The sequence below is a fragment of the Anomaloglossus baeobatrachus genome, unplaced genomic scaffold (assembly GCF_048569485.1).
Source record: "Anomaloglossus baeobatrachus isolate aAnoBae1 unplaced genomic scaffold, aAnoBae1.hap1 Scaffold_2978, whole genome shotgun sequence".
Lineage (NCBI taxonomy): Eukaryota > Metazoa > Chordata > Amphibia > Anura > Aromobatidae > Anomaloglossus > Anomaloglossus baeobatrachus.
Genome location: NW_027442413.1, coordinates 19595 through 40006, shown reverse-complemented (window position 1 = coordinate 40006; position 20412 = coordinate 19595). Strand labels below are relative to the sequence as shown.

The 20412-nt window shown below is 46.7% G+C and overlaps 12 non-coding genes across 12 annotated transcripts; all 12 read left to right on the top strand.

Annotated features, from left to right (window-relative positions):
• The first annotated feature begins 935 nt into the window (after positions 1-935).
• On the top strand, positions 936-1126 carry LOC142267990 (U2 spliceosomal RNA). Its single transcript, XR_012733783.1, has one exon. It is a non-coding gene; the product is annotated as a U2 spliceosomal RNA (small nuclear RNA).
• Positions 1127-2513: 1387 nt separating this feature from the next.
• LOC142267989 (U2 spliceosomal RNA) lies at positions 2514-2704 on the top strand. The gene has a single exon (XR_012733782.1). It is a non-coding gene; the product is annotated as a U2 spliceosomal RNA (small nuclear RNA).
• Positions 2705-4091: 1387 nt separating this feature from the next.
• LOC142267988 (U2 spliceosomal RNA) lies at positions 4092-4282 on the top strand. Its single transcript, XR_012733781.1, has one exon. It is a non-coding gene; the product is annotated as a U2 spliceosomal RNA (small nuclear RNA).
• Positions 4283-5669: 1387 nt separating this feature from the next.
• Positions 5670-5860, top strand: LOC142267987 (U2 spliceosomal RNA). Its single transcript, XR_012733780.1, has one exon. It is a non-coding gene; the product is annotated as a U2 spliceosomal RNA (small nuclear RNA).
• A 1387-nt stretch (positions 5861-7247) lies between these two features.
• LOC142267986 (U2 spliceosomal RNA) lies at positions 7248-7438 on the top strand. Its single transcript, XR_012733779.1, has one exon. It is a non-coding gene; the product is annotated as a U2 spliceosomal RNA (small nuclear RNA).
• A 1387-nt stretch (positions 7439-8825) lies between these two features.
• On the top strand, positions 8826-9016 carry LOC142267985 (U2 spliceosomal RNA). Its single transcript, XR_012733778.1, has one exon. It is a non-coding gene; the product is annotated as a U2 spliceosomal RNA (small nuclear RNA).
• A 1387-nt stretch (positions 9017-10403) lies between these two features.
• On the top strand, positions 10404-10594 carry LOC142267984 (U2 spliceosomal RNA). Its single transcript, XR_012733777.1, has one exon. It is a non-coding gene; the product is annotated as a U2 spliceosomal RNA (small nuclear RNA).
• A 1387-nt stretch (positions 10595-11981) lies between these two features.
• LOC142267982 (U2 spliceosomal RNA) lies at positions 11982-12172 on the top strand. The gene has a single exon (XR_012733776.1). It is a non-coding gene; the product is annotated as a U2 spliceosomal RNA (small nuclear RNA).
• A 1387-nt stretch (positions 12173-13559) lies between these two features.
• LOC142267980 (U2 spliceosomal RNA) lies at positions 13560-13750 on the top strand. Its single transcript, XR_012733774.1, has one exon. It is a non-coding gene; the product is annotated as a U2 spliceosomal RNA (small nuclear RNA).
• A 1387-nt stretch (positions 13751-15137) lies between these two features.
• LOC142267979 (U2 spliceosomal RNA) lies at positions 15138-15328 on the top strand. The gene has a single exon (XR_012733773.1). It is a non-coding gene; the product is annotated as a U2 spliceosomal RNA (small nuclear RNA).
• Positions 15329-16715: 1387 nt separating this feature from the next.
• On the top strand, positions 16716-16906 carry LOC142267978 (U2 spliceosomal RNA). The gene has a single exon (XR_012733772.1). It is a non-coding gene; the product is annotated as a U2 spliceosomal RNA (small nuclear RNA).
• A 2185-nt stretch (positions 16907-19091) lies between these two features.
• On the top strand, positions 19092-19287 carry LOC142267967 (U2 spliceosomal RNA). The gene has a single exon (XR_012733766.1). It is a non-coding gene; the product is annotated as a U2 spliceosomal RNA (small nuclear RNA).
• Positions 19288-20412: the final 1125 nt, after the last annotated feature.

Below are 20412 nucleotides of genomic sequence, written 5' to 3'. Positions count from 1 at the left end.
TGGCGCCCTCTCCTGGAGGAATAGTTTGCTTGCTCTTGGACATTCTAAAAGAGAGGTCATGATAGACATTGAGCTTCTGAGCTCAATTGGGGACAGTCATGGGTGATGAATGTTTGCAACCTACTGCGAAGCCTCATACCGCAATATAAGGAACGTCAAATACTAAGAAAGGGCGGCCTATGAAAGAATTACTACTTTCAATAAGTACACTTAAACGGCTAATTGGGAATAGAAAAACTGTAAAAAGCCCTCTGAGAAAGCCCCCCTCTAACCTTTGATAGTAAGCTTTTCTGTAGTCTGCCTGTTGATGTATTTTCCGTTTGAACTGTGCACAACATGAAGAGACGGAACACTGGCGGCTTGTCACAATGCCCCCCGATGACATCACAATAGCGCTGCTGCCTAGAAAACAAGCTGCGCAGAAGAAGTTGTTCTTTGGGTGGGAGGGTGGGCTAGTGGAAGGAGGGGGCAATCTCTTTTTTTCCCGGGTGGTAGGGGGATGACAGGAGAAGGGAAGCGGGTGGTGAGAAAGGTACAGAGGGCAGGGTTTGGGGGCTGGGAAGGAAAGGGAAAAGATTAGGGTTTGGGGATGATGAAAGGGCTTTCTACGGGTAAGGATGGCAAAGGGTGGCAGTGACGGAAAGTCAGGCAACCTGTCCTGTCCGTCTTTTTGTATCGTGAATTGGAAAGACTGCAAGGGGGAGGGGAGTTGCTTGCGCCCTAAAGGAGGAGTTATTCAGATTCATTGCAGTGGGCGGCGGCTGCAAAACGCACCATTCTTCTTGTTTTGGCTCTGCAAAGCAGCCTTTTCAAGGGTTGGCTTGGGTGACAAAATGTCTTGTGTAGGCGTGGGTTTGTCTCCCTCTCGCTCTCTCTCCCTAAGATGTGTCCGGCATAGGCCAGGGTGCCACTCGAGGCCCAAACCAATTCTGGTTATCGCTTCTCGGCCTTTTGGCTAAGATCAAGTGTAGTATCTGTTCTTATCAGTTTAATATCTGATACGTCCCCTATCTGGGGACCATATATTAAATGGATTTTTAGAACAGGGAGATGGAAAAAGAGCTTGCTCTGTCCACTCCACGCATTGACCTGGTATTGCAGTACCTCCAGGAACGGTGCACCCCTTCTTAACCCAGTTTCCAAAAGCAGAACTCAATTCACCTGATTCATATTAGCCCGATTTAATGAATTGGAAGAAAGCATACGTCTTCATATGCACCTCAATTTGGCCCATTCACTTTTCACACTTCCTCCTTTTGTTTTTTATCTTTCACACTTTTGACTTTCTTTATTCATCCAAATAGCAAACTCATCACCACTCAACCTGACCAACTCGGCTATGTCCCCGTGCTGCAGTTCTCTGTCTTATCTAGATCATTTGCAATTGAATGGAATAGATCCCTTTTGGACAAAGTGGATTCACCTGCTGCTGCAGTGACCACAGGTGTGATAACATCTAGAATTGGCATCTGGTGCGATCTCTCCGCTTCCACTCCAAAGAAAGTTACCTGTTTATTCCTATCATGCATTGGTTTTTGGGGTTTTCTTTGAGTAATGATGATCTCTTTAGTAGTCTGTTGGCGCCCTCTCCTGGAGGAATAGTTTGCTTGCTCTTGGACATTCTAAAAGAGAGGTCATGATAGACATTGAGCTTCTGAGCTCAATTGGGGACAGTCATGGGTGATGAATGTTTGCAACCTACTGCGAAGCCTCATACCGCAATATAAGGAACGTCAAATACTAAGAAAGGGCGGCCTATGAAAGAATTACTACTTTCAATAAGTACACTTAAACGGCTAATTGGGAATAGAAAAACTGTAAAAAGCCCTCTGAGAAAGCCCCCCTCTAACCTTTGATAGTAAGCTTTTCTGTAGTCTGCCTGTTGATGTATTTTCCGTTTGAACTGTGCACAACATGAAGAGACGGAACACTGGCGGCTTGTCACAATGCCCCCCGATGACATCACAATAGCGCTGCTGCCTAGAAAACAAGCTGCGCAGAAGAAGTTGTTCTTTGGGTGGGAGGGTGGGCTAGTGGAAGGAGGGGGCAATCTCTTTTTTTCCCGGGTGGTAGGGGGATGACAGGAGAAGGGAAGCGGGTGGTGAGAAAGGTACAGAGGGCAGGGTTTGGGGGCTGGGAAGGAAAGGGAAAAGATTAGGGTTTGGGGATGATGAAAGGGCTTTCTACGGGTAAGGATGGCAAAGGGTGGCAGTGACGGAAAGTCAGGCAACCTGTCCTGTCCGTCTTTTTGTATCGTGAATTGGAAAGACTGCAAGGGGGAGGGGAGTTGCTTGCGCCCTAAAGGAGGAGTTATTCAGATTCATTGCAGTGGGCGGCGGCTGCAAAACGCACCATTCTTCTTGTTTTGGCTCTGCAAAGCAGCCTTTTCAAGGGTTGGCTTGGGTGACAAAATGTCTTGTGTAGGCGTGGGTTTGTCTCCCTCTCGCTCTCTCTCCCTAAGATGTGTCCGGCATAGGCCAGGGTGCCACTCGAGGCCCAAACCAATTCTGGTTATCGCTTCTCGGCCTTTTGGCTAAGATCAAGTGTAGTATCTGTTCTTATCAGTTTAATATCTGATACGTCCCCTATCTGGGGACCATATATTAAATGGATTTTTAGAACAGGGAGATGGAAAAAGAGCTTGCTCTGTCCACTCCACGCATTGACCTGGTATTGCAGTACCTCCAGGAACGGTGCACCCCTTCTTAACCCAGTTTCCAAAAGCAGAACTCAATTCACCTGATTCATATTAGCCCGATTTAATGAATTGGAAGAAAGCATACGTCTTCATATGCACCTCAATTTGGCCCATTCACTTTTCACACTTCCTCCTTTTGTTTTTTATCTTTCACACTTTTGACTTTCTTTATTCATCCAAATAGCAAACTCATCACCACTCAACCTGACCAACTCGGCTATGTCCCCGTGCTGCAGTTCTCTGTCTTATCTAGATCATTTGCAATTGAATGGAATAGATCCCTTTTGGACAAAGTGGATTCACCTGCTGCTGCAGTGACCACAGGTGTGATAACATCTAGAATTGGCATCTGGTGCGATCTCTCCGCTTCCACTCCAAAGAAAGTTACCTGTTTATTCCTATCATGCATTGGTTTTTGGGGTTTTCTTTGAGTAATGATGATCTCTTTAGTAGTCTGTTGGCGCCCTCTCCTGGAGGAATAGTTTGCTTGCTCTTGGACATTCTAAAAGAGAGGTCATGATAGACATTGAGCTTCTGAGCTCAATTGGGGACAGTCATGGGTGATGAATGTTTGCAACCTACTGCGAAGCCTCATACCGCAATATAAGGAACGTCAAATACTAAGAAAGGGCGGCCTATGAAAGAATTACTACTTTCAATAAGTACACTTAAACGGCTAATTGGGAATAGAAAAACTGTAAAAAGCCCTCTGAGAAAGCCCCCCTCTAACCTTTGATAGTAAGCTTTTCTGTAGTCTGCCTGTTGATGTATTTTCCGTTTGAACTGTGCACAACATGAAGAGACGGAACACTGGCGGCTTGTCACAATGCCCCCCGATGACATCACAATAGCGCTGCTGCCTAGAAAACAAGCTGCGCAGAAGAAGTTGTTCTTTGGGTGGGAGGGTGGGCTAGTGGAAGGAGGGGGCAATCTCTTTTTTTCCCGGGTGGTAGGGGGATGACAGGAGAAGGGAAGCGGGTGGTGAGAAAGGTACAGAGGGCAGGGTTTGGGGGCTGGGAAGGAAAGGGAAAAGATTAGGGTTTGGGGATGATGAAAGGGCTTTCTACGGGTAAGGATGGCAAAGGGTGGCAGTGACGGAAAGTCAGGCAACCTGTCCTGTCCGTCTTTTTGTATCGTGAATTGGAAAGACTGCAAGGGGGAGGGGAGTTGCTTGCGCCCTAAAGGAGGAGTTATTCAGATTCATTGCAGTGGGCGGCGGCTGCAAAACGCACCATTCTTCTTGTTTTGGCTCTGCAAAGCAGCCTTTTCAAGGGTTGGCTTGGGTGACAAAATGTCTTGTGTAGGCGTGGGTTTGTCTCCCTCTCGCTCTCTCTCCCTAAGATGTGTCCGGCATAGGCCAGGGTGCCACTCGAGGCCCAAACCAATTCTGGTTATCGCTTCTCGGCCTTTTGGCTAAGATCAAGTGTAGTATCTGTTCTTATCAGTTTAATATCTGATACGTCCCCTATCTGGGGACCATATATTAAATGGATTTTTAGAACAGGGAGATGGAAAAAGAGCTTGCTCTGTCCACTCCACGCATTGACCTGGTATTGCAGTACCTCCAGGAACGGTGCACCCCTTCTTAACCCAGTTTCCAAAAGCAGAACTCAATTCACCTGATTCATATTAGCCCGATTTAATGAATTGGAAGAAAGCATACGTCTTCATATGCACCTCAATTTGGCCCATTCACTTTTCACACTTCCTCCTTTTGTTTTTTATCTTTCACACTTTTGACTTTCTTTATTCATCCAAATAGCAAACTCATCACCACTCAACCTGACCAACTCGGCTATGTCCCCGTGCTGCAGTTCTCTGTCTTATCTAGATCATTTGCAATTGAATGGAATAGATCCCTTTTGGACAAAGTGGATTCACCTGCTGCTGCAGTGACCACAGGTGTGATAACATCTAGAATTGGCATCTGGTGCGATCTCTCCGCTTCCACTCCAAAGAAAGTTACCTGTTTATTCCTATCATGCATTGGTTTTTGGGGTTTTCTTTGAGTAATGATGATCTCTTTAGTAGTCTGTTGGCGCCCTCTCCTGGAGGAATAGTTTGCTTGCTCTTGGACATTCTAAAAGAGAGGTCATGATAGACATTGAGCTTCTGAGCTCAATTGGGGACAGTCATGGGTGATGAATGTTTGCAACCTACTGCGAAGCCTCATACCGCAATATAAGGAACGTCAAATACTAAGAAAGGGCGGCCTATGAAAGAATTACTACTTTCAATAAGTACACTTAAACGGCTAATTGGGAATAGAAAAACTGTAAAAAGCCCTCTGAGAAAGCCCCCCTCTAACCTTTGATAGTAAGCTTTTCTGTAGTCTGCCTGTTGATGTATTTTCCGTTTGAACTGTGCACAACATGAAGAGACGGAACACTGGCGGCTTGTCACAATGCCCCCCGATGACATCACAATAGCGCTGCTGCCTAGAAAACAAGCTGCGCAGAAGAAGTTGTTCTTTGGGTGGGAGGGTGGGCTAGTGGAAGGAGGGGGCAATCTCTTTTTTTCCCGGGTGGTAGGGGGATGACAGGAGAAGGGAAGCGGGTGGTGAGAAAGGTACAGAGGGCAGGGTTTGGGGGCTGGGAAGGAAAGGGAAAAGATTAGGGTTTGGGGATGATGAAAGGGCTTTCTACGGGTAAGGATGGCAAAGGGTGGCAGTGACGGAAAGTCAGGCAACCTGTCCTGTCCGTCTTTTTGTATCGTGAATTGGAAAGACTGCAAGGGGGAGGGGAGTTGCTTGCGCCCTAAAGGAGGAGTTATTCAGATTCATTGCAGTGGGCGGCGGCTGCAAAACGCACCATTCTTCTTGTTTTGGCTCTGCAAAGCAGCCTTTTCAAGGGTTGGCTTGGGTGACAAAATGTCTTGTGTAGGCGTGGGTTTGTCTCCCTCTCGCTCTCTCTCCCTAAGATGTGTCCGGCATAGGCCAGGGTGCCACTCGAGGCCCAAACCAATTCTGGTTATCGCTTCTCGGCCTTTTGGCTAAGATCAAGTGTAGTATCTGTTCTTATCAGTTTAATATCTGATACGTCCCCTATCTGGGGACCATATATTAAATGGATTTTTAGAACAGGGAGATGGAAAAAGAGCTTGCTCTGTCCACTCCACGCATTGACCTGGTATTGCAGTACCTCCAGGAACGGTGCACCCCTTCTTAACCCAGTTTCCAAAAGCAGAACTCAATTCACCTGATTCATATTAGCCCGATTTAATGAATTGGAAGAAAGCATACGTCTTCATATGCACCTCAATTTGGCCCATTCACTTTTCACACTTCCTCCTTTTGTTTTTTATCTTTCACACTTTTGACTTTCTTTATTCATCCAAATAGCAAACTCATCACCACTCAACCTGACCAACTCGGCTATGTCCCCGTGCTGCAGTTCTCTGTCTTATCTAGATCATTTGCAATTGAATGGAATAGATCCCTTTTGGACAAAGTGGATTCACCTGCTGCTGCAGTGACCACAGGTGTGATAACATCTAGAATTGGCATCTGGTGCGATCTCTCCGCTTCCACTCCAAAGAAAGTTACCTGTTTATTCCTATCATGCATTGGTTTTTGGGGTTTTCTTTGAGTAATGATGATCTCTTTAGTAGTCTGTTGGCGCCCTCTCCTGGAGGAATAGTTTGCTTGCTCTTGGACATTCTAAAAGAGAGGTCATGATAGACATTGAGCTTCTGAGCTCAATTGGGGACAGTCATGGGTGATGAATGTTTGCAACCTACTGCGAAGCCTCATACCGCAATATAAGGAACGTCAAATACTAAGAAAGGGCGGCCTATGAAAGAATTACTACTTTCAATAAGTACACTTAAACGGCTAATTGGGAATAGAAAAACTGTAAAAAGCCCTCTGAGAAAGCCCCCCTCTAACCTTTGATAGTAAGCTTTTCTGTAGTCTGCCTGTTGATGTATTTTCCGTTTGAACTGTGCACAACATGAAGAGACGGAACACTGGCGGCTTGTCACAATGCCCCCCGATGACATCACAATAGCGCTGCTGCCTAGAAAACAAGCTGCGCAGAAGAAGTTGTTCTTTGGGTGGGAGGGTGGGCTAGTGGAAGGAGGGGGCAATCTCTTTTTTTCCCGGGTGGTAGGGGGATGACAGGAGAAGGGAAGCGGGTGGTGAGAAAGGTACAGAGGGCAGGGTTTGGGGGCTGGGAAGGAAAGGGAAAAGATTAGGGTTTGGGGATGATGAAAGGGCTTTCTACGGGTAAGGATGGCAAAGGGTGGCAGTGACGGAAAGTCAGGCAACCTGTCCTGTCCGTCTTTTTGTATCGTGAATTGGAAAGACTGCAAGGGGGAGGGGAGTTGCTTGCGCCCTAAAGGAGGAGTTATTCAGATTCATTGCAGTGGGCGGCGGCTGCAAAACGCACCATTCTTCTTGTTTTGGCTCTGCAAAGCAGCCTTTTCAAGGGTTGGCTTGGGTGACAAAATGTCTTGTGTAGGCGTGGGTTTGTCTCCCTCTCGCTCTCTCTCCCTAAGATGTGTCCGGCATAGGCCAGGGTGCCACTCGAGGCCCAAACCAATTCTGGTTATCGCTTCTCGGCCTTTTGGCTAAGATCAAGTGTAGTATCTGTTCTTATCAGTTTAATATCTGATACGTCCCCTATCTGGGGACCATATATTAAATGGATTTTTAGAACAGGGAGATGGAAAAAGAGCTTGCTCTGTCCACTCCACGCATTGACCTGGTATTGCAGTACCTCCAGGAACGGTGCACCCCTTCTTAACCCAGTTTCCAAAAGCAGAACTCAATTCACCTGATTCATATTAGCCCGATTTAATGAATTGGAAGAAAGCATACGTCTTCATATGCACCTCAATTTGGCCCATTCACTTTTCACACTTCCTCCTTTTGTTTTTTATCTTTCACACTTTTGACTTTCTTTATTCATCCAAATAGCAAACTCATCACCACTCAACCTGACCAACTCGGCTATGTCCCCGTGCTGCAGTTCTCTGTCTTATCTAGATCATTTGCAATTGAATGGAATAGATCCCTTTTGGACAAAGTGGATTCACCTGCTGCTGCAGTGACCACAGGTGTGATAACATCTAGAATTGGCATCTGGTGCGATCTCTCCGCTTCCACTCCAAAGAAAGTTACCTGTTTATTCCTATCATGCATTGGTTTTTGGGGTTTTCTTTGAGTAATGATGATCTCTTTAGTAGTCTGTTGGCGCCCTCTCCTGGAGGAATAGTTTGCTTGCTCTTGGACATTCTAAAAGAGAGGTCATGATAGACATTGAGCTTCTGAGCTCAATTGGGGACAGTCATGGGTGATGAATGTTTGCAACCTACTGCGAAGCCTCATACCGCAATATAAGGAACGTCAAATACTAAGAAAGGGCGGCCTATGAAAGAATTACTACTTTCAATAAGTACACTTAAACGGCTAATTGGGAATAGAAAAACTGTAAAAAGCCCTCTGAGAAAGCCCCCCTCTAACCTTTGATAGTAAGCTTTTCTGTAGTCTGCCTGTTGATGTATTTTCCGTTTGAACTGTGCACAACATGAAGAGACGGAACACTGGCGGCTTGTCACAATGCCCCCCGATGACATCACAATAGCGCTGCTGCCTAGAAAACAAGCTGCGCAGAAGAAGTTGTTCTTTGGGTGGGAGGGTGGGCTAGTGGAAGGAGGGGGCAATCTCTTTTTTTCCCGGGTGGTAGGGGGATGACAGGAGAAGGGAAGCGGGTGGTGAGAAAGGTACAGAGGGCAGGGTTTGGGGGCTGGGAAGGAAAGGGAAAAGATTAGGGTTTGGGGATGATGAAAGGGCTTTCTACGGGTAAGGATGGCAAAGGGTGGCAGTGACGGAAAGTCAGGCAACCTGTCCTGTCCGTCTTTTTGTATCGTGAATTGGAAAGACTGCAAGGGGGAGGGGAGTTGCTTGCGCCCTAAAGGAGGAGTTATTCAGATTCATTGCAGTGGGCGGCGGCTGCAAAACGCACCATTCTTCTTGTTTTGGCTCTGCAAAGCAGCCTTTTCAAGGGTTGGCTTGGGTGTCAAAATGTCTTGTGTAGGCGTGGGTTTGTCTCCCTCTCGCTCTCTCTCCCTAAGATGTGTCCGGCATAGGCCAGGGTGCCACTCGAGGCCCAAACCAATTCTGGTTATCGCTTCTCGGCCTTTTGGCTAAGATCAAGTGTAGTATCTGTTCTTATCAGTTTAATATCTGATACGTCCCCTATCTGGGGACCATATATTAAATGGATTTTTAGAACAGGGAGATGGAAAAAGAGCTTGCTCTGTCCACTCCACGCATTGACCTGGTATTGCAGTACCTCCAGGAACGGTGCACCCCTTCTTAACCCAGTTTCCAAAAGCAGAACTCAATTCACCTGATTCATATTAGCCCGATTTAATGAATTGGAAGAAAGCATACGTCTTCATATGCACCTCAATTTGGCCCATTCACTTTTCACACTTCCTCCTTTTGTTTTTTATCTTTCACACTTTTGACTTTCTTTATTCATCCAAATAGCAAACTCATCACCACTCAACCTGACCAACTCGGCTATGTCCCCGTGCTGCAGTTCTCTGTCTTATCTAGATCATTTGCAATTGAATGGAATAGATCCCTTTTGGACAAAGTGGATTCACCTGCTGCTGCAGTGACCACAGGTGTGATAACATCTAGAATTGGCATCTGGTGCGATCTCTCCGCTTCCACTCCAAAGAAAGTTACCTGTTTATTCCTATCATGCATTGGTTTTTGGGGTTTTCTTTGAGTAATGATGATCTCTTTAGTAGTCTGTTGGCGCCCTCTCCTGGAGGAATAGTTTGCTTGCTCTTGGACATTCTAAAAGAGAGGTCATGATAGACATTGAGCTTCTGAGCTCAATTGGGGACAGTCATGGGTGATGAATGTTTGCAACCTACTGCGAAGCCTCATACCGCAATATAAGGAACGTCAAATACTAAGAAAGGGCGGCCTATGAAAGAATTACTACTTTCAATAAGTACACTTAAACGGCTAATTGGGAATAGAAAAACTGTAAAAAGCCCTCTGAGAAAGCCCCCCTCTAACCTTTGATAGTAAGCTTTTCTGTAGTCTGCCTGTTGATGTATTTTCCGTTTGAACTGTGCACAACATGAAGAGACGGAACACTGGCGGCTTGTCACAATGCCCCCCGATGACATCACAATAGCGCTGCTGCCTAGAAAACAAGCTGCGCAGAAGAAGTTGTTCTTTGGGTGGGAGGGTGGGCTAGTGGAAGGAGGGGGCAATCTCTTTTTTTCCCGGGTGGTAGGGGGATGACAGGAGAAGGGAAGCGGGTGGTGAGAAAGGTACAGAGGGCAGGGTTTGGGGGCTGGGAAGGAAAGGGAAAAGATTAGGGTTTGGGGATGATGAAAGGGCTTTCTACGGGTAAGGATGGCAAAGGGTGGCAGTGACGGAAAGTCAGGCAACCTGTCCTGTCCGTCTTTTTGTATCGTGAATTGGAAAGACTGCAAGGGGGAGGGGAGTTGCTTGCGCCCTAAAGGAGGAGTTATTCAGATTCATTGCAGTGGGCGGCGGCTGCAAAACGCACCATTCTTCTTGTTTTGGCTCTGCAAAGCAGCCTTTTCAAGGGTTGGCTTGGGTGACAAAATGTCTTGTGTAGGCGTGGGTTTGTCTCCCTCTCGCTCTCTCTCCCTAAGATGTGTCCGGCATAGGCCAGGGTGCCACTCGAGGCCCAAACCAATTCTGGTTATCGCTTCTCGGCCTTTTGGCTAAGATCAAGTGTAGTATCTGTTCTTATCAGTTTAATATCTGATACGTCCCCTATCTGGGGACCATATATTAAATGGATTTTTAGAACAGGGAGATGGAAAAAGAGCTTGCTCTGTCCACTCCACGCATTGACCTGGTATTGCAGTACCTCCAGGAACGGTGCACCCCTTCTTAACCCAGTTTCCAAAAGCAGAACTCAATTCACCTGATTCATATTAGCCCGATTTAATGAATTGGAAGAAAGCATACGTCTTCATATGCACCTCAATTTGGCCCATTCACTTTTCACACTTCCTCCTTTTGTTTTTTATCTTTCACACTTTTGACTTTCTTTATTCATCCAAATAGCAAACTCATCACCACTCAACCTGACCAACTCGGCTATGTCCCCGTGCTGCAGTTCTCTGTCTTATCTAGATCATTTGCAATTGAATGGAATAGATCCCTTTTGGACAAAGTGGATTCACCTGCTGCTGCAGTGACCACAGGTGTGATAACATCTAGAATTGGCATCTGGTGCGATCTCTCCGCTTCCACTCCAAAGAAAGTTACCTGTTTATTCCTATCATGCATTGGTTTTTGGGGTTTTCTTTGAGTAATGATGATCTCTTTAGTAGTCTGTTGGCGCCCTCTCCTGGAGGAATAGTTTGCTTGCTCTTGGACATTCTAAAAGAGAGGTCATGATAGACATTGAGCTTCTGAGCTCAATTGGGGACAGTCATGGGTGATGAATGTTTGCAACCTACTGCGAAGCCTCATACCGCAATATAAGGAACGTCAAATACTAAGAAAGGGCGGCCTATGAAAGAATTACTACTTTCAATAAGTACACTTAAACGGCTAATTGGGAATAGAAAAACTGTAAAAAGCCCTCTGAGAAAGCCCCCCTCTAACCTTTGATAGTAAGCTTTTCTGTAGTCTGCCTGTTGATGTATTTTCCGTTTGAACTGTGCACAACATGAAGAGACGGAACACTGGCGGCTTGTCACAATGCCCCCCGATGACATCACAATAGCGCTGCTGCCTAGAAAACAAGCTGCGCAGAAGAAGTTGTTCTTTGGGTGGGAGGGTGGGCTAGTGGAAGGAGGGGGCAATCTCTTTTTTTCCCGGGTGGTAGGGGGATGACAGGAGAAGGGAAGCGGGTGGTGAGAAAGGTACAGAGGGCAGGGTTTGGGGGCTGGGAAGGAAAGGGAAAAGATTAGGGTTTGGGGATGATGAAAGGGCTTTCTACGGGTAAGGATGGCAAAGGGTGGCAGTGACGGAAAGTCAGGCAACCTGTCCTGTCCGTCTTTTTGTATCGTGAATTGGAAAGACTGCAAGGGGGAGGGGAGTTGCTTGCGCCCTAAAGGAGGAGTTATTCAGATTCATTGCAGTGGGCGGCGGCTGCAAAACGCACCATTCTTCTTGTTTTGGCTCTGCAAAGCAGCCTTTTCAAGGGTTGGCTTGGGTGACAAAATGTCTTGTGTAGGCGTGGGTTTGTCTCCCTCTCGCTCTCTCTCCCTAAGATGTGTCCGGCATAGGCCAGGGTGCCACTCGAGGCCCAAACCAATTCTGGTTATCGCTTCTCGGCCTTTTGGCTAAGATCAAGTGTAGTATCTGTTCTTATCAGTTTAATATCTGATACGTCCCCTATCTGGGGACCATATATTAAATGGATTTTTAGAACAGGGAGATGGAAAAAGAGCTTGCTCTGTCCACTCCACGCATTGACCTGGTATTGCAGTACCTCCAGGAACGGTGCACCCCTTCTTAACCCAGTTTCCAAAAGCAGAACTCAATTCACCTGATTCATATTAGCCCGATTTAATGAATTGGAAGAAAGCATACGTCTTCATATGCACCTCAATTTGGCCCATTCACTTTTCACACTTCCTCCTTTTGTTTTTTATCTTTCACACTTTTGACTTTCTTTATTCATCCAAATAGCAAACTCATCACCACTCAACCTGACCAACTCGGCTATGTCCCCGTGCTGCAGTTCTCTGTCTTATCTAGATCATTTGCAATTGAATGGAATAGATCCCTTTTGGACAAAGTGGATTCACCTGCTGCTGCAGTGACCACAGGTGTGATAACATCTAGAATTGGCATCTGGTGCGATCTCTCCGCTTCCACTCCAAAGAAAGTTACCTGTTTATTCCTATCATGCATTGGTTTTTGGGGTTTTCTTTGAGTAATGATGATCTCTTTAGTAGTCTGTTGGCGCCCTCTCCTGGAGGAATAGTTTGCTTGCTCTTGGACATTCTAAAAGAGAGGTCATGATAGACATTGAGCTTCTGAGCTCAATTGGGGACAGTCATGGGTGATGAATGTTTGCAACCTACTGCGAAGCCTCATACCGCAATATAAGGAACGTCAAATACTAAGAAAGGGCGGCCTATGAAAGAATTACTACTTTCAATAAGTACACTTAAACGGCTAATTGGGAATAGAAAAACTGTAAAAAGCCCTCTGAGAAAGCCCCCCTCTAACCTTTGATAGTAAGCTTTTCTGTAGTCTGCCTGTTGATGTATTTTCCGTTTGAACTGTGCACAACATGAAGAGACGGAACACTGGCGGCTTGTCACAATGCCCCCCGATGACATCACAATAGCGCTGCTGCCTAGAAAACAAGCTGCGCAGAAGAAGTTGTTCTTTGGGTGGGAGGGTGGGCTAGTGGAAGGAGGGGGCAATCTCTTTTTTTCCCGGGTGGTAGGGGGATGACAGGAGAAGGGAAGCGGGTGGTGAGAAAGGTACAGAGGGCAGGGTTTGGGGGCTGGGAAGGAAAGGGAAAAGATTAGGGTTTGGGGATGATGAAAGGGCTTTCTACGGGTAAGGATGGCAAAGGGTGGCAGTGACGGAAAGTCAGGCAACCTGTCCTGTCCGTCTTTTTGTATCGTGAATTGGAAAGACTGCAAGGGGGAGGGGAGTTGCTTGCGCCCTAAAGGAGGAGTTATTCAGATTCATTGCAGTGGGCGGCGGCTGCAAAACGCACCATTCTTCTTGTTTTGGCTCTGCAAAGCAGCCTTTTCAAGGGTTGGCTTGGGTGACAAAATGTCTTGTGTAGGCGTGGGTTTGTCTCCCTCTCGCTCTCTCTCCCTAAGATGTGTCCGGCATAGGCCAGGGTGCCACTCGAGGCCCAAACCAATTCTGGTTATCGCTTCTCGGCCTTTTGGCTAAGATCAAGTGTAGTATCTGTTCTTATCAGTTTAATATCTGATACGTCCCCTATCTGGGGACCATATATTAAATGGATTTTTAGAACAGGGAGATGGAAAAAGAGCTTGCTCTGTCCACTCCACGCATTGACCTGGTATTGCAGTACCTCCAGGAACGGTGCACCCCTTCTTAACCCAGTTTCCAAAAGCAGAACTCAATTCACCTGATTCATATTAGCCCGATTTAATGAATTGGAAGAAAGCATACGTCTTCATATGCACCTCAATTTGGCCCATTCACTTTTCACACTTCCTCCTTTTGTTTTTTATCTTTCACACTTTTGACTTTCTTTATTCATCCAAATAGCAAACTCATCACCACTCAACCTGACCAACTCGGCTATGTCCCCGTGCTGCAGTTCTCTGTCTTATCTAGATCATTTGCAATTGAATGGAATAGATCCCTTTTGGACAAAGTGGATTCACCTGCTGCTGCAGTGACCACAGGTGTGATAACATCTAGAATTGGCATCTGGTGCGATCTCTCCGCTTCCACTCCAAAGAAAGTTACCTGTTTATTCCTATCATGCATTGGTTTTTGGGGTTTTCTTTGAGTAATGATGATCTCTTTAGTAGTCTGTTGGCGCCCTCTCCTGGAGGAATAGTTTGCTTGCTCTTGGACATTCTAAAAGAGAGGTCATGATAGACATTGAGCTTCTGAGCTCAATTGGGGACAGTCATGGGTGATGAATGTTTGCAACCTACTGCGAAGCCTCATACCGCAATATAAGGAACGTCAAATACTAAGAAAGGGCGGCCTATGAAAGAATTACTACTTTCAATAAGTACACTTAAACGGCTAATTGGGAATAGAAAAACTGTAAAAAGCCCTCTGAGAAAGCCCCCCTCTAACCTTTGATAGTAAGCTTTTCTGTAGTCTGCCTGTTGATGTATTTTCCGTTTGAACTGTGCACAACATGAAGAGACGGAACACTGGCGGCTTGTCACAATGCCCCCCGATGACATCACAATAGCGCTGCTGCCTAGAAAACAAGCTGCGCAGAAGAAGTTGTTCTTTGGGTGGGAGGGTGGGCTAGTGGAAGGAGGGGGCAATCTCTTTTTTTCCCGGGTGGTAGGGGGATGACAGGAGAAGGGAAGCGGGTGGTGAGAAAGGTACAGAGGGCAGGGTTTGGGGGCTGGGAAGGAAAGGGAAAAGATTAGGGTTTGGGGATGATGAAAGGGCTTTCTACGGGTAAGGATGGCAAAGGGTGGCAGTGACGGAAAGTCAGGCAACCTGTCCTGTCCGTCTTTTTGTATCGTGAATTGGAAAGACTGCAAGGGGGAGGGGAGTTGCTTGCGCCCTAAAGGAGGAGTTATTCAGATTCATTGCAGTGGGCGGCGGCTGCAAAACGCACCATTCTTCTTGTTTTGGCTCTGCAAAGCAGCCTTTTCAAGGGTTGGCTTGGGTGACAAAATGTCTTGTGTAGGCGTGGGTTTGTCTCCCTCTCGCTCTCTCTCCCTAAGATGTGTCCGGCATAGGCCAGGGTGCCACTCGAGGCCCAAACCAATTCTGGTTATCGCTTCTCGGCCTTTTGGCTAAGATCAAGTGTAGTATCTGTTCTTATCAGTTTAATATCTGATACGTCCCCTATCTGGGGACCATATATTAAATGGATTTTTAGAACAGGGAGATGGAAAAAGAGCTTGCTCTGTCCACTCCACGCATTGACCTGGTATTGCAGTACCTCCAGGAACGGTGCACCCCTTCTTAACCCAGTTTCCAAAAGCAGAACTCAATTCACCTGATTCATATTAGCCCGATTTAATGAATTGGAAGAAAGCATACGTCTTCATATGCACCTCAATTTGGCCCATTCACTTTTCACACTTCCTCCTTTTGTTTTTTATCTTTCACACTTTTGACTTTCTTTATTCATCCAAATAGCAAACTCATCACCACTCAACCTGACCAACTCGGCTATGTCCCCGTGCTGCAGTTCTCTGTCTTATCTAGATCATTTGCAATTGAATGGAATAGATCCCTTTTGGACAAAGTGGATTCACCTGCTGCTGCAGTGACCACAGGTGTGATAACATCTAGAATTGGCATCTGGTGCGATCTCTCCGCTTCCACTCCAAAGAAAGTTACCTGTTTATTCCTATCATGCATTGGTTTTTGGGGTTTTCTTTGAGTAATGATGATCTCTTTAGTAGTCTGTTGGCGCCCTCTCCTGGAGGAATAGTTTGCTTGCTCTTGGACATTCTAAAAGAGAGGTCATGATAGACATTGAGCTTCTGAGCTCAATTGGGGACAGTCATGGGTGATGAATGTTTGCAACCTACTGCGAAGCCTCATACCGCAATATAAGGAACGTCAAATACTAAGAAAGGGCGGCCTATGAAAGAATTACTACTTTCAATAAGTACACTTAAACGGCTAATTGGGAATAGAAAAACTGTAAAAAGCCCTCTGAGAAAGCCCCCCTCTAACCTTTGATAGTAAGCTTTTCTGTAGTCTGCCTGTTGATGTATTTTCCGTTTGAACTGTGCACAACATGAAGAGACGGAACACTGGCGGCTTGTCACAATGCCCCCCGATGACATCACAATAGCGCTGCTGCCTAGAAAACAAGCTGCGCAGAAGAAGTTGTTCTTTGGGTGGGAGGGTGGGCTAGTGGAAGGAGGGGGCAATCTCTTTTTTTCCCGGGTGGTAGGGGGATGACAGGAGAAGGGAAGCGGGTGGTGAGAAAGGTACAGAGGGCAGGGTTTGGGGGCTGGGAAGGAAAGGGAAAAGATTAGGGTTTGGGGATGATGAAAGGGCTTTCTACGGGTAAGGATGGCAAAGGGTGGCAGTGACGGAAAGTCAGGCAACCTGTCCTGTCCGTCTTTTTGTATCGTGAATTGGAAAGACTGCAAGGGGGAGGGGAGTTGCTTGCGCCCTAAAGGAGGAGTTATTCAGATTCATTGCAGTGGGCGGCGGCTGCAAAACGCACCATTCTTCTTGTTTTGGCTCTGCAAAGCAGCCTTTTCAAGGGTTGGCTTGGGTGACAAAATGTCTTGTGTAGGCGTGGGTTTGTCTCCCTCTCGCTCTCTCTCCCTAAGATGTGTCCGGCATAGGCCAGGGTGCCACTCGAGGCCCAAACCAATTCTGGTTATCGCTTCTCGGCCTTTTGGCTAAGATCAAGTGTAGTATCTGTTCTTATCAGTTTAATATCTGATACGTCCCCTATCTGGGGACCATATATTAAATGGATTTTTAGAACAGGGAGATGGAAAAAGAGCTTGCTCTGTCCACTCCACGCATTGACCTGGTATTGCAGTACCTCCAGGAACGGTGCACCCCTTCTTAACCCAGTTTCCAAAAGCAGAACTCAATTCACCTGATTCATATTAGCCCGATTTAATGAATTGGAAGAAAGCATACGTCTTCATATGCACCTCAATTTGGCCCATTCACTTTTCACACTTCCTCCTTTTGTTTTTTATCTTTCACACTTTTGACTTTCTTTATTCATCCAAATAGCAAACTCATCACCACTCAACCTGACCAACTCGGCTATGTCCCCGTGCTGCAGTTCTCTGTCTTATCTAGATCATTTGCAATTGAATGGAATAGATCCCTTTTGGACAAAGTGGATTCACCTGCTGCTGCAGTGACCACAGGTGTGATAACATCTAGAATTGGCATCTGGTGCGATCTCTCCGCTTCCACTCCAAAGAAAGTTACCTGTTTATTCCTATCATGCATTGGTTTTTGGGGTTTTCTTTGAGTAATGATGATCTCTTTAGTAGTCTGTTGGCGCCCTCTCCTGGAGGAATAGTTTGCTTGCTCTTGGACATTCTAAAAGAGAGGTCATGATAGACATTGAGCTTCTGAGCTCAATTGGGGACAGTCATGGGTGATGAATGTTTGCAACCTACTGCGAAGCCTCATACCGCAATATAAGGAACGTCAAATACTAAGAAAGGGCGGCCTATGAAAGAATTACTACTTTCAATAAGTACACTTAAACGGCTAATTGGGAATAGAAAAACTGTAAAAAGCCCTCTGAGAAAGCCCCCCTCTAACCTTTGATAGTAAGCTTTTCTGTAGTCTGCCTGTTGATGTATTTTCCGTTTGAACTGTGCACAACATGAAGAGACGGAACACTGGCGGCTTGTCACAATGCCCCCCGATGACATCACAATAGCGCTGCTGCCTAGAAAACAAGCTGCGCAGAAGAAGTTGTTCTTTGGGTGGGAGGGTGGGCTAGTGGAAGGAGGGGGCAATCTCTTTTTTTCCCGGGTGGTAGGGGGATGACAGGAGAAGGGAAGCGGGTGGTGAGAAAGGTACAGAGGGCAGGGTTTGGGGGCTGGGAAGGAAAGGGAAAAGATTAGGGTTTGGGGATGATGAAAGGGCTTTCTACGGGTAAGGATGGCAAAGGGTGGCAGTGACGGAAAGTCAGGCAACCTGTCCTGTCCGTCTTTTTGTATCGTGAATTGGAAAGACTGCAAGGGGGAGGGGAGTTGCTTGCGCCCTAAAGGAGGAGTTATTCAGATTCATTGCAGTGGGCGGCGGCTGCAAAACGCACCATTCTTCTTGTTTTGGCTCTGCAAAGCAGCCTTTTCAAGGGTTGGCTTGGGTGACAAAATGTCTTGTGTAGGCGTGGGTTTGTCTCCCTCTCGCTCTCTCTCCCTAAGATGTGTCCGGCATAGGCCAGGGTGCCACTCGAGGCCCAAACCAATTCTGGTTATCGCTTCTCGGCCTTTTGGCTAAGATCAAGTGTAGTGTTGTTCGAAGAGGTGGTTTAAGCTCCAGGCCACCTTAGTACAATGATACAATGCACACTGGAAGGTTGCGCTTGCTAGTACTCTGGGTGGATAGTATATTCATCTAGAGGAAAACATGGCCCTACCAGGATCGAGGCTATTAGACTGAGTAAGGGTGGGGGGCTATGGTACAACGTGACCCAGGACTGACGACCCTGGAGTGAGTCTGAGCTTGCTGGCTTGGGACCCCGGCAAGCCTTGGGCTCTGTAGCACACCGTACCTTGCCTTTCCATACTTTTTGAGCATATTACCCTATCCCGGCCTTCTGGCTAGGAAGGGAAATTTTTATAATCCCGGTCGGAGGTCTGGTCAGCTTTGGGCTGAGAAACTAACACCCGGTTGGAGGTCTGGCTCAGCTTCGGCTGAGAAACCAACACCCGGTTGGAGGTCTGGGTCAGCTTCGGCTGAGAAACCAACACCCGGTTGGAGGTCCGGTTAGCCTTGGGCTGAGAAACCAACACCGGTTGACGGTCCGGGCAGTTTCGGCTGCGAAACCAACAACTAGTAGCTCTCTACTCCACTTGGGTAAGATGCCTGGGTGGACGCTGGGAGCAACGACAAGGCTCAACCAGGCTTCGGCTTGGGGGAGCACCGAAGATCCCTGACCCTTGCTGTGGCCTTCTGGCTCGGAGGGACGGGGTTGATTTTTGGGGACCCTCTCCTCACGGTGGGGTCCACACGAATCCTAGCCTTTGCACTGTTTTTGGTGTGACTTCGGTCATGCATTTTTTGTGGTGCTTTGGAAAGCTTCATTAAATCAAAATCTGTTCTTATCAGTTTAATATCTGATACGTCCCCTATCTGGGGACCATATATTAAATGGATTTTTAGAACAGGGAGATGGAAAAAGAGCTTGCTCTGTCCACTCCACGCATTGACCTGGTATTGCAGTACCTCCAGGAACGGTGCACCCCTTCTTAACCCAGTTTCCAAAAGCAGAACTCAATTCACCTGATTCATATTAGCCCGATTTAATGAATTGGAAGAAAGCATACGTCTTCATATGCACCTCAATTTGGCCCATTCACTTTTCACACTTCCTCCTTTTGTTTTTTATCTTTCACACTTTTGACTTTCTTTATTCATCCAAATAGCAAACTCATCACCACTCAACCTGACCAACTCGGCTATGTCCCCGTGCTGCAGTTCTCTGTCTTATCTAGATCATTTGCAATTGAATGGAATAGATCCCTTTTGGACAAAGTGGATTCACCTGCTGCTGCAGTGACCACAGGTGTGATAACATCTAGAATTGGCATCTGGTGCGATCTCTCCGCTTCCACTCCAAAGAAAGTTACCTGTTTATTCCTATCATGCATTGGTTTTTGGGGTTTTCTTTGAGTAATGATGATCTCTTTAGTAGTCTGTTGGCGCCCTCTCCTGGAGGAATAGTTTGCTTGCTCTTGGACATTCTAAAAGAGAGGTCATGATAGACATTGAGCTTCTGAGCTCAATTGGGGACAGTCATGGGTGATGAATGTTTGCAACCTACTGCGAAGCCTCATACCGCAATATAAGGAACGTCAAATACTAAGAAAGGGCGGCCTATGAAAGAATTACTACTTTCAATAAGTACACTTAAACGGCTAATTGGGAATAGAAAAACTGTAAAAAGCCCTCTGAGAAAGCCCCCCTCTAACCTTTGATAGTAAGCTTTTCTGTAGTCTGCCTGTTGATGTATTTTCCGTTTGAACTGTGCACAACATGAAGAGACGGAACACTGGCGGCTTGTCACAATGCCCCCCGATGACATCACAATAGCGCTGCTGCCTAGAAAACAAGCTGCGCAGAAGAAGTTGTTCTTTGGGTGGGAGGGTGGGCTAGTGGAAGGAGGGGGCAATCTCTTTTTTTCCCGGGTGGTAGGGGGATGACAGGAGAAGGGAAGCGGGTGGTGAGAAAGGTACAGAGGGCAGGGTTTGGGGGCTGGGAAGGAAAGGGAAAAGATTAGGGTTTGGGGATGATGAAAGGGCTTTCTACGGGTAAGGATGGCAAAGGGTGGCAGTGACGGAAAGTCAGGCAACCTGTCCTGTCCGTCTTTTTG